A 16,350-nucleotide genomic window follows, 5' to 3' on the forward strand; every position below is an offset into this window, starting at 1 on the left:
AGCTCCAACATATCTGAAGTCTTCTAGATTTTCAGAACCCTCCCCAAACCCTTTAGTTTGCCCTGCAAAGATACACACTTCCAGGGGGCCTCCCAAGTCCTGTCTGCCAGGGTCTGAAGGCAGTGGGGGAAGGGAGGGAGGAAAGGTGGGGGCAGATTGCAAGATGCAGCTTATATTGCACCTTGTCTCTTGCCGGTTTCCAGAGCTCTCCGGCCCCATACTGAAAGTTATTACAGCACAGACTGTTTCTGCAAGTTGGAGGTAAACATGGCTCTGGGAACACTAACGCGCAGCGCTCACAGAGCGCTGCCCAACAACCCCCCTTGAGAAAGTACGTACACACACACACACACACACACACACACACTCACTCTCTCACTCTCTCTCTCTCTCTCTCTCTCCTTTTAACAGGATCCTCTTTTCTGCTCATCCCCCTCAGAGCCCAGCCGCCTCTGGAGGGGGCAGATCCTCGCTCCCGAGGATTACAAATACTGCAAAAAAAAAAAAAAAGCACTAGACCCGTGGCTCCCCCCCCGCCCCCAAGTCACTTCTTGCAGAGTTTTTGTCTTTAGTGCTAACCAAAGGAAATCGATTGTTTGTAGACACAGCACCGGTGTCATTGTGTTATTACGTATTGACCCCCCACACACACACAAACAAAACAAACACACACTTTTCTCCCCAGCACCTGCAGTACCCGCCGCCCCCGGCAGCTGGACAGCAGAGCCCCCCCGCGCAGAGAGTTGAACTCACCACATGCAGTTCCACCTGAGAACTAAAGCATCAGGGTCTGCACGCTCCGACCCTACACCCGCTCCATATGCCGCTCGCTCGCTCGCTGGCGGGGACGGGTGGGATGGAGCTGCGGGGCGGAGGCAGCTTGAGGATTTAAGCCGCTGGTGTCTCCGCGCTGCCGCCGCCGCCGCGCTCACGGAGCATTATACAATGGAGGCGGGCGGGGGGCGGAGAGCAGCCCGTGCGCCCAGCACTCGCCGTGCACAGAGAGTGACGCGGGGAGCGAGCGAGGCTCCGGCGAGCTCCTCGCCCTCCGGCTCGCGGCGAAGCTCCGCCCCTGGGCTGCTCTCCCCCGCCCCCCCCTCCGCCGCCTGCTGCTCCTCCTCCCCCGGCTCCCGCAGCAGGGCTGGGAAAGCAGCGGCGCATCCCGGGGCCGGGCCGGCCAAGGCGAGGCGAGGCGGAGCTGCGCTCCCCGGGATCGCCTGCACGTGCCTGTGTCCCAGGAGAGCCCGGCGCTGCCCGCCGGGGGGGAGAGGCTGGGAGCCAGCGGCAGCACCCCCGAGCCCCCACCCCGGGGCACCTGCCGGGGTGTGCGCAGCGGCCCCGGGCGCAGGCGGGGACAAAAGGCAGGGGCCGGGGCGCCCCGCGCAGCGCAGCGCAACCACAACTATGACAAGCATTCGCGCTATCCGGCAACTTGGGACTGGTCAACAAGTCGGGCTGGAGCGCGGCGAGTTCCTGCAGCAGCGGGCAGGCTCCGGCGGGGGAACAGCAGCTGGGGGCCTGCCCCCGCAGCTCGCAGGCAGGCCGGGGGGGGCTGGCTGGAGCGCTGCCCGGCCTCAGTCATTGGCGTGTGCAAAAAGCGGAAGGGCCGATTGGGCACCGAAGTTGTGCTGGACTTTCTCTAGGTTCCCCAAGCAGCAGCCAGAAACTCCCACCCCCGGGGACAGCTAGGAGCTCCCGCTGTTAGGTGAAGGAGGAGAAATCCCAGCGAGTTGCGCAACTGAGGCCGGGGTGCAGCAGAAAAACACAAGCGGAGCAGTGGGCTTAGAAGGTCCCGAGCTCCCTTCTGCTGGTGGAAATGCTCTTTGCAACCTCAGAGCTCTTTAGAGGGGAGCCAGCAGTGTCCTGATGACCCCGCCCCCCAAAGCCTTCATCGAGCCTGTCTATGGGCTGCAAAAGGAAGGACTGGCCTAGATCAGTTCTCAACTTTTCCAGACTACTGTAGCCCTTTTAGGAGGCTGATTTGTATATAGACCCCCCTAGGTTTCACCTCACTTAAAAACTACTTGCTTACAAAATCAGACATAAAAATACAAAAAAGTGTCACAGCACGTTATTACTGAAAAATTGCTTTCTCATTGATACCATATAATTATAAAATACACCTATTGACAAACATTGTACTTACATTTCAACACATAGTATATAGAGCAGTATAAACAAGTCATTGTATGAAATTTTAGTTTGTACTGACTTCGCAAGTGCTTTTTATGTAGCCTGTTGTAAAACTAGGCAAATATCTAAATGAGTTGATCTACCCCCGCGGAAGACTGTTGAGAACCACTGGCCTAGACCCCCGTCTTTTCTATTTCAGAGTTAAGAACATGTTTTGGTTTTTCAGAGTTTTGTATTGTAGCTTCTAAAACTGTACAAACAGAAAAACAAGGTGCACACATCCCCCTCTATGACCATATAGTGCCTTGATCAGTGCACTGTACAAACAGTCACTAATGGAATCCTGTGCAGTTAATTATGTATTACACCCATTTTACAGAAGGGGAAACAGAGAAATTAAATCATGAACAAGGCAACACAGCAAGTCAATGGCAGTACTTGGATTATTATTAAATTCTTAGTTCACAGACTTCCTTTGGGTGTCTCAGAGCCACCCCTCAACACCTCACCTTTCCAAAAAAGGGTTATGTGGTTTTAAAACAAACTAGTAGAGACTTAATTAAATTAGCAGAGAAAACTGCACACTTGTTCTCTCTCATCTTGGAAATATTTTTTTACCTGGGAAATTAATTTAATTTTGATAGTGATTTTTCTCCCCTCTATGGAATCCTAGATTCTAAATTTGGCTTTACAGATATATGCCCATGCACAAAATTAGGCCAAATGGGTGTGTTCAAATGCATAAAGACTTGAGGGGGGGAAGCTTTGAACCATGTGTTATCTGCAAAGAAAGACTGTTATAAGTTACCTAAATGATTATGTTTTAAAATGCATTTCTAGACAGTATTATAAAAGGCAATACAAACACCTTAACATTTTAGCTGCAACTTCAAAAGCATCTCAGATCATTTTGGTCCACTAAACCAGTATTTTGTGACAATAAAGCTTTAAGACCTAACATAAAGGAGGTCATTAGTCATTAATATCACGACAAGTTTAGGTATTATGTTCAAAATGTTCTGGAATGATTTGCAATCAATCCAATTTATGGTCTTGTTGCAATTTTCAACCAGAGAACTGAAAGAAGAATCATACTTTTGAAAAAAGCTGAATTTAGCTGGAAGCTGCATGCACATAAAATCCACAAAGTCAAAACATTTTGAAATGAAAATTACAGTAAGAAACCACTGAAGATTTTACTAATTTTTAAATTATAATTTAAAAAGACAAGTAATTTATATTTTAAATTTCTAGTCTTTTAGGGTCGTTTTTAGATGGTACTTCACTTCACATGGTGATGGCATACATCATTAAAAAAATATTAGAACTGAAGCATTGGTGCTTCTCCATTTCCACCAGAGCTGTATATTTTGGAGGCCTCCTCATATCTTACTGTTCTTTCCCATTCTTCCCTCCCTATCAGCCACTCATTTTGAGGAAATCAAATGAAATAATACCTATAATCTCCTGTGATACTGAGGTAGCACTGAACCAGATTTGCAAAGCAATTCATGAACCATTTATTGAATTTTGATAAGTGGCTCATGAATTGATCGGAAGCAGGAAAAAATTAATAGTAGTCTTTCTGATGGCTGGATACTATCCAGCAGATAGGATAACCTTCTGTCTGCTTGAAGGAAGCAAATCTTTTCTTGAAGGCAAAAAAAAAAAAAAAAAAAGTAACTTCATTTTATTGCTGAATCGAACTGTGATATAAGCAAAGACTCAGGCAGGTTTCAGCATTCTCATAAGCCACTACATATTTTTACGTATATTTAAAAATAATTTTCACGTGCGATATCTACTCAATTTTGCTCTCTGTTGCGTGAATGAACATCCTGAGTAACCCTTTGATTTCAGTGGATTTACACCAGAGAAACTATGAACAGATTTGGCCTACAATAGTTAGATTTAACATTTCAGACAGTATTATGAATAGATTTTCTCCAATATCTTTCATAAAAGAAGGCTAAGGCACATAGTGGGTGCTACAACACCTACTAATACCAGTCCTACACTAGGTGATTAACTCTATAAATGGAGAGGCCAGATTCTGATGTGTTTTTTTAGGCTAGTGTCATTTTGGAGTAATTCCACTAAGCCCAATTCTTCTCTTAGTTACACCAGTGGAAATCTGGAGTAATTCCATTACTTTAATCAGAGTTACTCCAGATTTACACTGGTGTAATTAAGAGTAGAATCTGGCCCTGAGTGTGTTGCCTATACGATACATTCAGACTACAGAATTCAAAAAGTTTACAGTTAACTTACAGCTTCTGCACGCCAGTGAGTTTGCTACAACAAATGTTGGCTAAAGAAGCAGTTGGGTTTGGTTCCGATATCTAAGGGCCCAGTCTTGCAGTTATATATTGCATGGCATAGGGCCAGAGTCCATTTCATATCAGTTTTAAACTGGTATAATGCTACTGACTTCAATGGAATTGCTCCCAGTGTACACCAGTCTGAAGAAAAATCAGATCCCTTCTGCTTATTATGGTGAGCGACCCCACTGGACTTTTCTTGATGAGAGGTTTTTTGATCATGTTGTAACACAATTGTTCCCTCCAGTGGGAATTTAGTACACCCTGCGTCTGTGCACAAAAGTCCCTCAACTGAGTGTCGTCACACATGCTACGTAGCCTAGGAGCTTCAGCACAACTGAGGGCTTGTCTACACTACTGCGCAGGGTCAATCTAAGATATGCAACTTTAGCTACGTGAATAGCATAGCTGAAGTCAACGTACTTACATCTACTTACTGCGGTGACTTCAACAGCTGATGCTCACCCGTCGATTCCGCTTGCGCTCCTCGTTCTGGCAGAGTCGACGGAAGAGCGCTCAGCGGTCGATTTATCACATCTATACTAGAGATGCGATAAATTGACACCTGCAGGATCAACTGCTGCCCACCAATCCGGTGGGTAGTGTAGACAAGCCCTTGGGCTCCACTATGTCAGGTCAATATGTCACTGCCAGTGTGCTCAAAGGTTACACTACATATATCAGATTAGCCTACCATTGGCTGTCCCACACTGTGAATGTGGCTTCTCTGTAACAAAACTCTACTGCCTCAAGATCATCAGAGTGACCAGATCCTGCTATTACGGCTCTAGGGTGAACTCAACCTTAGACCCCTTTCAGTCCCTCTGAAGTACGTCGTTTAAGGGACTGTACTAGCTTCCTGCACCTCATGCAGAGTGGAGCCAGGCAGTGTAACCACTCTGGATGTCGGCCCCTCGGTTCTGAACCATGCTAACAACACAGGTTCAACTTGGTTTTGGCACCTGTAATACTTTCCTTTCAGGAGTGTGACAGTCTGTTTGCAGTGACATAGACAGACACAATGTCTTCAGAACAAAGCTTTCTTTATTCCGCAAAGCATACAGAGCAAAGGGGAAAAACAATAAGAGGCCCACACACGGGTCTTAGTTGTACCTTAAACTTTCCTTGCCAGCTGTTGCAAGTTCCCCTCAGCCCAGTTAACTTTGTCTCTACCAGGAGAAGCAGCCTATCCTACTGCAGCAGGCTCCCCATCTCTGTGTGTGTCAGATGGTCAGCGTTCCCCGACATTCTCTGGGTAGCCTACGACCACTCACTCAACCCCTCTTTACCCAGCATCTTTGAGGTTTAGGATCCCATTTGATCTTAGGCTCAGCCTTGGAAAGAGCCAGCCACTCTAGACCGGAGGGGGCCGGCTGGGGTATTCCCCAACTGATAGTTGTTTCCTCAAGGAGCTTTATCTATCTCTCTCATTGTTTCATTTCCTATGGATTGGTTTCCCCCTTTACAGCCTCCTTTGATTTAACTCCTGCCATTCAAGCAAGTTAATATCAAATAGATAATCTAAGGGGCGAATGAAACTTGTGACAAACACTACACAGAACTCCCTCATTCTCCACAATGCCTACAAGAGGGTCGCCTAAACCATGTCGGTCAGCATAGAAACAGCTGCGCACTGAGACAGGTGTTGCTGCACAGGGAAATAAGTCGATGGAGGCTTCTAGAACATGAAGGAATTCTGGAAGTTTGACCATAATCCTCCTGGGCATGCACAAATCCTCCCAGAGGGCAGTTAGCAATCACCCACAATGCACCACAGTTTGGAATGGTGTGAGCAATGTTTTCCCAGAAGGCATTGCTAAGTTGACTGAATGCAGACCTAGTCTGGATGCAGGGCATAACAACAAGTCTACTAAAACATGAACACAAATGCCACAGGAGGATAGCCTGCATTGTGTTTGCTACAACTGAGTCCAAGCATAGCCTCACACCTTCGCTTTGATTGGTAAAAACATCCACAGAACAGATCAGGCTCTTTTACGCTTTCAAATATGCTAATACTTCAATATCAAATAACGTTACCATTACAAGGCTCACCTTTGAACTCCTTACTTAGGCAAAACTCACCGGAGTAAGGATTGCTGAAGCAGGCCTGTCACTGGTATCCTTACCCAGAATCCAGGTGTTACGGCATTTACAGATGCAGATTTTTGGTTCTTCTCAAAGTAATTAGACTATTATGAACTGATCAATAACATTTGAATACCAAGATGCGTGCTAATTAGGAAACAACAGCAATACTGAGGCTGCAATATTAGTTTGAACATCTACATCTTTTAATTTTTCAAAAAGAATCAGTAAAAAAAAGTTTGTTACATTTCTAGTGTGATCCTCTACCTATTTTAAAATGTATTGGACACTAGTGTTTTGTGAGATTTCACCAGGTAATTCTAGTTATAAATCTAGTCGTTAACAGCATTCTCGCGGAATTATTTTGTATTGAACTGAATTCAAACAACAGTATTTGGTGCTAATAAAGAATTTTTTCCCCCCTCAGTTCTCAATTTTTGGACAAGATTGAAAACACAAGGGAGATGTTTTTTAAGACACGTTTTTAAAGAAGTGGAAAAATAGCAATACAGGAAGGAATCCTTAGATGGATCAATGTAAAACAAAGGAATACATTCTAAATAAAAGTACAGAAATGTTGGGAAAACACCAGAGGAACCAATCAGTCTATGGGCCAAATTAACCATTGGCATAAAGAGATTTAACTCGACGGAATCCAGCAGAGTTGGGCCACTAATTCTATTCCGAGCGTGCCCCGATGTGTGAATGGTACTGCTGTTTACTTACAGAGTGTGTTAGCCCAACAATGTCTGTAAAAAGGTCACCACACTCAGTTTTATTGATGCATTATTCACTTCCGGTTCATAATCAAAATTGGACTAAACTTCAATAACTCAGTGTACAGCAAGCTCTGCAGATACTACAGATCTTTTTGCAAGAATGCTTGTAATAAAGTCGCAAAGAATCCTGTGGCACCTTATGGACAGTCTGTTAGTCCATAAGGTGCCACAGGATTCTTTGCTGCTTTTACAGATCCAGACTAACACGGCTACCCCTCTGATACTTGTGATAAAGTCATTTCCACAATGATGTAATACAGAGACACATTTACTAGTGCAGATGCACCCAACACAGATCCTTAACATATTAAAACACAGTTTGGTTCTTTCTATGCAGGCAAGACCAAACATGTTATAACATATTTGGGTCATTAACATGAAACAGGGCTTGAATACCATAAATTTTTAAGCATGACTAGGACCAGATAGGTAATCACAAGCAGAATTTGGCTAGCATGGCTCGTAAAGGGAAATGCTCTGGTTCACATTTATCGATAGCAGTGACTTGCTCGTGCAATTTCAGTCATAGTAAGGATAAAGCCTAGATGCTGATGTGGATTGATAAACTCATTTAAACCCATACTGTCAGAGTTCCAACATGCTCTTGTTTATATTTGCTACGAACGTGCTTGTGCCGAAGAATAAATTTCAGTCTCGTTTATGTGTAAACATGCATATGCATGTACACATCAAAATGGATGACCATATTTCTACCTACTTTTGCTTAAAACAAAAAACAAAAACCACCAATGGTACATCAAGCTAAGCTTTCATCGTGTTTCTGAGGTTTGGCACTCCATTAAAAACTTTAGGAAACATCACAGGGAGTACAGATTCAAGAGGCTCCAACTGACATAGGCATTTTATTAATAACCCAAATTTGTAATGATATAATCCTGCTTCTATCATCACAAAAAAGTGCAAAAAGAAAAAGAAAAAACCATCATGCAAACATGCAGTTATCTGAGGGTCTGATCAAACAGTGAATGATCTACACCAGTGGTCCACAAGTGGTTCTTTTTGGGCTCAGGACCCACTTGTAAATGTTTATTTACTGGGTGGCAACAGGCCATTGTCTGGGGTGGTGGGTAGGACCGGGGGGGGAGAGGGAAAGAGATGGTTGGGTGCTGCCCAGCACTCACCCTACAGGGGCGGCTCCTGCACTGTGTGGCTGGCTGGGCTCGGTTCTCCACTCTGGGTGTTGCAACCTCTACGGTTGCGCAGCACTGCTCAAGTTTGGCCCCGCCCCCTTGACTGGACCCCTCTTAGAAATTTGGAATTGTGACCTGGCCCATGGGGTTGCAGTGCCACTCACTCAAATTTAGCCTACTCAGACTCCCATCTTCATGGGGGCTGGGTGGAACCTGAGTGCCACGGGGAGGGGCCCTGGAGGCTGCAGTGCCTGGAGCAGGGAGGTGAGCTCAACCAGCCCTGTGGGGCAGGCACCGCAGGAGCTGCCGCCCAACCCTTTGAAACATTCTGGCGACCCAATTTTGGGTCCCGACCCACAGGTTGAAAGCCCTGCTCCACACAGCTTCCCCTTACAAAAACAAAAAAAACAGAAGCTGAATCTGCACCACCAAATTCAGAGGATAAAGTGTCTGACAGCAACTCGCACGAGATCAGATGTAGCAAAAATTCCCACTGCCGTTCTGTTCCATTACAAATAACTACACGGCAGACAGGGCCTAAACTCACTGAACCAAGGCATTAAATTACATTTGCAAGTGTTTCACCTTCCCTCCCTTTAAAAAAAATACAATAAAATGTACAATCTTTGAAATCCACGTAAGTGAATAAAGCCTCATGTCCGACTCTTTACTGACCACAGCTACAGTAATGACTCACTTGGCCTTATTAGATTTATGTTAGTGACAAGATGAGTCAGCAAAATCCAGTACTGTATATGCAGGTAAATAGCTACTAGTCTGTGGAAGCAACATTTGCACTCCCAGCACCACCTGAAATCATCATTGTAATGGTCATTACCACATTACCCTCTAGACGATTAAATAAAAAGGACTCTACATAGGTAATAAAATTCATATATTTACCTTTTAATCATTTCTAATTCTTTCCCACTTCAAGTACAGCGTGCACAAGAGCAGTTCTCCATCTGTAGGAGAACTGGACCATTACCGTGATGGTTTCAGGTGGTGCTGGGAGTGCAAATGTCGCTTCCACAGACCAGTAGCTATTTACCTGAGACTGACGGCTCTACAAATCACTATTTCTAATTTAGAGGTAAAACGTAATATCCTTGTGGACAGACTCAAGAATCAGTGTCCAACGCAAGGGAGAGAAAGCAGTAGAGATTCCGAAACTGATGAACACAAAGGGTCATGTACTCCCACTCTTTCCACCTGTGCTAGCAGAGGGAAGCCAAAGCCACCAGAATCTGGCAGGGCGTGTGGAAGTGGGGAGAGGCAGCTGTGCTCCATTTATCCCCACCCCTCTGCTGTCACAGCCTGTGAGTAGGGATTCAGAGGAAGGAAAGGGGATATTACTGAGGCAGGATGGCATGGAGCTGCGGAAGCAGCTGCTGTATGCGGCATGCTCCTCCCTGGGCCTGGTGGAGTTCTCTGAGTGAGCTGAAAGCTGCACAGCTTTCAAGTAGCATTAACTCCCGCTTCTGTGCTTTCTAACCACATGGGAGTAGGGAAAGGAGAGGCAATACAGGACACTAGGGCGGGGGGGAGCTGAGGACAAGGCAGAGCCATTATGCCAGACAAAAGGAGTCGCTAAGTCACAACCCTGGTACCTGCCAGTCTGCAGCCTGGCTAGGCTCGGTGGGGCTTCCCAGCTGTGCCCTTGGGAAAGGAGAATGGGAAGGAAATTCCATGAGGCAACCCAGAGTCCCCCCCCGGCTTTTCCTCCTACTGTGGATATTTCAGCACAAAGAAAAGGCCAGGCCCCCAGATCGCCTCTCTTTCATTATCAGATGAATTGTATTTGGTGGAATAACTTTATAAGCAAATTTCTATCTAAGCACATTTCTTAATGCAAACACAGGAATTGCCATAAGGCCCATAGTCCATCTAGTCCAACAGCCAATCCTTGACAGTGGCCAGCATCAAATGCTTCACTGCCAAGTGTTAAAATCCCTGTAAGGAACAATTATAGACTAACATGGCTGCAGGGGAAGTTTCTTCCAACACCCTGTCAGTTAGTGGTTGGTTTCTGCACTGAAGCATGACTGTCTATATCTTTTTATTAGCCTATCTAATGTAACAGTGGATGATCTAAATCATTCATAGAAGTAGCTAATCATTTCTTGAGTACTGCTAAACCTGTGGCAATGAGTTCCACATGCAGATTTCCCCACCTGGCTCTGGACTTTAAAAAGGATTTCTGTTAGCCTTTAGTTTAAATATTTGTTGATGTTCTCTTCTGCTAACTCCCTTTACTCTAATGTTTAGCCAAGGTCACAGTGATAACAGCAGAAGCAAGGCACATCTTCAAGTACACCCTCCCCCACCTCCATCCCTGCTCAGTGCTCAGAAACCTCTCACATGCCAGTAGCTACCCCAGAAGGAAACTTTCTCTCACCCGATATGTTGAGATTCAAGAAGTGCAAGTACTGTACTCCTAACATAAGTAGTTATGGTGCCAATCAAAAAAGCTGTTTCCTAAAAATGGCTGACACTACTTGCTGGCCCCTTAATGTTCCAGAGAGCTTATTTAGAAATTTAAAAAGGAAACCCAGGGTTTGTTTTCTTTTAACAACACATTTGCTTTTAAATAATATTGTCTCCCCCAGGATGTTCAAGTGAACACCTCTAAAACTCCAACACATTTTGCTTGCCTTCTGTTAGCTGTCTCTTTTGGTGGGAGAAAAAAAAATGCATTCATTGTCTTGAACTTTGGGAATGTGAGTTGCCTCCCACTTTACTGAGTGAATCTTCACCTTAAGTAAATTGAAACAGGGAGATCTTGTTGAAATAAGCCTTAAAAAGTTTTAATCACACAATTTCTTGCTAGCTCGCAGTCATTCAGTAGCTAGGTGGTTCTAAATAAAGAATTCTAGTCAACAACAGGAAATAACTCCCACAGAAAAAAAGGCAGAATACAAACTCTCACCAACTCTTGTACACAGCTCACAACGGCCTTTTGTTTCATGCACAGCACGTCTAAAATCTTTACTTTTCAGAACATGTTCTTACTAAAAAAAGTTTTCTGAACAAGATTTTCAAAACGGACTTGTTCTCAGTCAGAGACATTTCACAAGGGCCTGATTTTCAGAAAGTGCGGGGCACCTGCTGTCTGAAAATCAGACCCTTTTAAAAGGTGTCTCCAGCTGGGAATACCACAAGTCACCAGCCATTTTTAACAGTTTAGGCTTTAATCTAGAATGATCTACTTCTAAATGATATGTTATTGGCCTGATCCTGGAAACGCTCTTAGTTGCTTGCTTCTTCAGCATGTTCACTTCAGTGAGACTACACGTTACCAGGATCTGGCCCTACAAGTAACACAAGCAACAATACAAATCTGAGTCTACATATTCTGGGGGGAAAAGGAAACATTTATACTGATTCTTTTTACACCACATTTCTGTAATTCAGATTAACCAGTTCAGATTGCTGGGCTACTCTGGCCTTCATTCTACCAATTAGACAGATTGACAGGAGCGGAAGATGTTCACACTGACAACTCCTCGAGGTTCCCCACTCAGTCTAGCCTCCAGTTCAATGTTTCTGTAGAAAAATGCAGAGAAAAAACTATCCCATCTGCATGAATCAGCTGAAATGGAAGAATTCTGGAAGGGTGACTGAGGCTTCTCTACATGAGCTGGGGTGTAAATCTATGTCGCACTGCCCGCTGCATGCTACCTTTCCACACAGACCCTACTGACATGCACTTACAGTTCCTTTGGGTGCTTCGATTTAGTCCCACTTTGAAATGTGACTAAACCAAAATGCATTAAGAAACTGTTAGTGTGCATCAACAGGGTCCACAATGACTGTTAGTGCAGGGTAGATTTACACTCCAGTTTGCCACAAACTAAATGTTCATGTACACAAGCCCTATCTCAAAGAAGTCCAGCTCAGCCTGGCCCAGCTGTGGACACAAGTAGTTCTCTACATTGCTATGTGGAAGACCTGGGTTTGTTGTTTCCAAAGCTGGCTGGGGCTAGATTTGTGGTAGCTCCAGTGCTCAGTCTCTTCAGGAAGGAGCCCAGAAAGGGAGTGCCTTGTGTTGCCCCACGGTAACAAGAAGCATTAATGAGCTCTGGAAGGAATCCAATCTTGCAGAAGTCTTCAGCCAGAAGGATGACCAAGATGCAAACCCTAAAAATATGCTGGGCTATCGACTGGGAGCAAAATGAGGAAGGACCCTTAGGGGTCCCAATATGATGAAATGAGAAAATCCAATTTACAAGTAGGAAATTTCCCTTCCTGTGCACACTGATAGGTTCTGCATAGTTGTCTCACCCTGCCATTAGTTAACAGGGTGAGAAAGCTAAGAGGAATATACATAGCGAAAGTTAGTGCTAACTTTAATGAGAGCAATGAAAACTCTACAGCCAAAATCCCGCACTAGCAGCGGCTCCGACATCTAGTCAACTGCATCTAGAAAATTGATACAAATCATACGCGTTCAGAACTCACTCACTCACTCCATATTCACATAACAGAGCCATTAAGGAAACCTGGGTTAATAATCTGTATTTTTTAAAAGTCCTTCAATTTTCATTGACCGTATTCTGTTATTGTCAACATCCTGGCTGCAAAATGTACTAGGATTTGGGGCAGTGGGGTTTGAGTGCACATCCCTGTGCTCTTAGTTAGTGGAAGTTTGCTATTCTCAGCCTCAAAAAAAAAAAAGGGGGGGGGAGGGTACAATCTGCTCTATCAGGAGGAGATTTTAAACTAAAATTTCCTTTCAGAAAAAAAAAAAAAAGGCTCTTGACCCAAAGGGTGGATGATCACGCTGTCACAAGGTGGGCTAGGTGCCCACCTGTGCCACATTAACAGCCTTGGTGTGGCCTGATGAAGGACAGGGATCCTGTAAGAGCAGCAGGAAGCGACAGTGAGAGGGAGAGGAAGCTGGGCAGACAGCAGGAGGCTCCTGCAAGTAGCGTGACCAGATGTCCCGATTTTATAGGGACAGTCCCGATTTTTGGGTCTCTCTCTTATATAGGCTCCTATTGCCCCCCAACCCTGTTACGATTTTTCACAGTTGCTGTCTGGTCACCCTACCTGCAAGAGACCCTGACTGGGAGAAGGGCTTGGGCCTGGAAGCCAGAGCCAGACCGCTGAAGAAGGCTGAGGGCCAGAACAGCAGAGGGTTTTGACTGTTCACTTTGCAAAGCTGGAGAGTTGAGCTTGCCCAGAGAACATTGTAGCCTAGTGTTTTATAGTTCTAACACCAGGAGGTTGTTGGCCCTTTCCTGGAGAAGAAAGGATTCCAGGTGGGAATACTGGGGAGTTCTTGCTGGGAAGAGGAGGGACGGACTCCAGCTACAAGTCCTTAAAAGTGGGCTGGGACTGAAGAGCCGCCTCAGGACTGGCAGAGCTGAACAGGCGTTGCACTGATGGACTATATTTTGGGACATAGATGACACTGGGAATTATTTTGTGTGTGTATTTGTTATGGACTTAGGACCAAAATCTGCCACCTTTACTCAAGTACAGTAGTACTTTACTCCATACAAAATAACATTTGATATCTCACCGAATGGTCAATCAGGTCAGAAGATTAAGGGCCTGATCCTGCAATGTAATCCTCACTCATCAAATGGTACCATTTACTTCTCGGGGACTACTCGGGGGAATAAGGGTTACATGGTCCCCATGTATAACCATGCATTATTGACTCAGTTATCCCCCATAGATCAATTGTGCAAACATGTAGATAGTTTTAAAAATGCATATTATTTGCTGGCTATCATGTGGTAGGCATCTTTAGGACATTGTTACAATTTGTAAATACTGTACATATTTAGAAACCATGCTTTAGGGTTACATGTCTCAAGCATTTCTACTTCAAAAGGCCAGTGCTATTATACCACATTATAACTTAATCCCAAAACAAATTTGATTTTAGAACTCCAAGCCTGGTTTGAGTCATACAACTGCGAGAAGTCAGTTTGAATTGGTCAGCTCGCTTTTCTTATTCCCCCACTCCCTTCATTAAAAATTTACAGAAAAGGTCAAACCAAATTTATTTTGTAAACAAAAACTGGCTCTTCGGCTGAAAATTCTGTACGTAGAGATTTAGCCTGGGATGAAATTTTGTGGCTGTGTTACGAACCCCTGAAAAAGTAGGTGTACAGAGTGTCGATACCATGGTCTTTGCTACTATCGAGAAGCCGTGGTGGTCACTGCTGTAGTGATCGGACGTGACTTTAGCACTTTCTAAAGGAAGAAAAGCTAAAACAGACAAACAAGTATCCAGCAGCAAATGCACAAAGTTCACAAGCTCTCAGCTGCTGGCTGAAATACTATAACTATTTCAGCTGATTATCTGACTTTTGAACAAGTACTATACTTCAGTGATATTTCAGCCCACATACACTGACACACAATGTCTGAAACTGCCATGATTCATCCTCAGTTCTAGTCATGCTCACAAGTGATGTGGCATGCTATATGTGCCTACAGTATCTGCGTAATTTAGCTTCATTTTCCTCAGCCCCCATCCTGCATTAAGTGAAGCTCCAGCAAAACACAGTCATCCACCTCCAACTCATCCTCCTACCTGCTTGGAGGATGCATACAGCAGGATACTGATGAAGAATAAAAAAAAGGATGACAAAGGTAGAGAGAGTTGTTAGAAAGCTTTCTAACATCTTCCGGGAGTCGAAAATAATAAGGATAATTGAAATAGTCACTGTATAGTGTAGTCGTATTGTAGCAGCTGCACTTATCTTAATTAATTATTACACATTTCATATTTTTGTGACCTTGTCTTTAAGTGACTGTTCGTATGAAAGAAGATTTCTCTCTCTCTCTCCTTTTTTATGTCACAATCCAGGTTTCATGAAGACACCCACAACATCTGCTGCTTTCCACAATAACCCTGCAGCAACCACTAGCTTTCCTACCCTGTCCTGGTCAGACTGCTCTGACTAGGCACAAGAGTTAGTGCATCCTCCCTACCAGTCCAATTGTAGATCTCTTGTATCCATGGCATCCAGTGGCTGCCAGCCATTCTGAATTACGTGTGGTGGTTTTGTGATCCAGCTTACAGATCACTGAAGACTGAGCTAAACTCCACTCGTTGGAGACATTAGGCCGGGTTTGAACAGAAATGAAAGACAAGCTCTTCATTTGACAAATCTCATATCTCACCGACATTCAAAATACACCCGTCACAGAATTACAATGTGATTCTAAAGTTACTTAAAGCGTAGTGATGCTTCAGCATATAAATTGTGCGTGATTTAGAAAATGTTTACACCCCTTTGCTAACATTTCCAACCTTTTTTCTTGTAACTAGATGGAAGAAATAAACACTCATTTTTATTTATTTGTTTACAATTTAAAAGGAAAAAATAAAAAGGTCAGTCGTGTTCCTTGCAGCAGCAGCAGCAGCAGGAGACCCCAGACAGAATGAGTCACCTCGCCTCCTTTAACACTGCTCTAGAGGGGCTGCGTGACTTCCCTCCCACCCCCAGATGTTATGAAACTGGGAAGAAGGGCAATTAGCATCAGAAGACAGGAGGGAGAGAAGGTGCTGAAATACTGTGACGTTAGGGGTCATAGAAGTACATAGGTAAATCTAGAGTAGACAAGAGCAACAACAAACGAAGAGAATGGGTAAGTTCCTCCATTTACGGGGTCACTGTGTCTGCCCGTCTGTCACCATCACCCACAAAACCTGCCAGCTAGCCAGTGTCACATTACTGATTCCCCATTCATGATCCTAGCTGACTCAACACCAGCAGGCCAGAGCAGAGATTAAGTTCCCTACCTGCCCATGGGCCCTCCCTTGCTCTCTAAACTGTCATTCAGCTCTGCCTGCCTGGCTTGCCAGCCGGCTTTCTGCTACACCCCTAGCTGTTGCCGGGCATGTGTGATTGA

General features: G+C 44.7%; 1 protein-coding gene across 5 annotated transcripts in view; it reads right to left on the bottom strand.

Moving 5' to 3' along the window:
- SERTAD2 (SERTA domain containing 2) overlaps positions 1-16,350 on the bottom strand; it is a 102,051-nt gene that overhangs the window by 25,200 nt on the left and 60,501 nt on the right. Inside the window, exon 1 of one of the 5 annotated variants that reach the window (XM_039531884.1) lies at positions 754-1,028. The exons of the other annotated variants lie outside the window; for them this stretch is intronic. The gene's annotated coding sequence lies outside the window, so the exon portion shown is untranslated. Of the gene's footprint in view, positions 1-753; positions 1,029-16,350 lie in introns of those variants that run through there. 5 annotated transcript variants of the gene reach the window in all.

Source organism: Mauremys reevesii, linkage group 3, assembly GCF_016161935.1.
Source record: "Mauremys reevesii isolate NIE-2019 linkage group 3, ASM1616193v1, whole genome shotgun sequence".
In the NCBI taxonomy this organism is placed as follows: domain Eukaryota; kingdom Metazoa; phylum Chordata; order Testudines; family Geoemydidae; genus Mauremys; species Mauremys reevesii.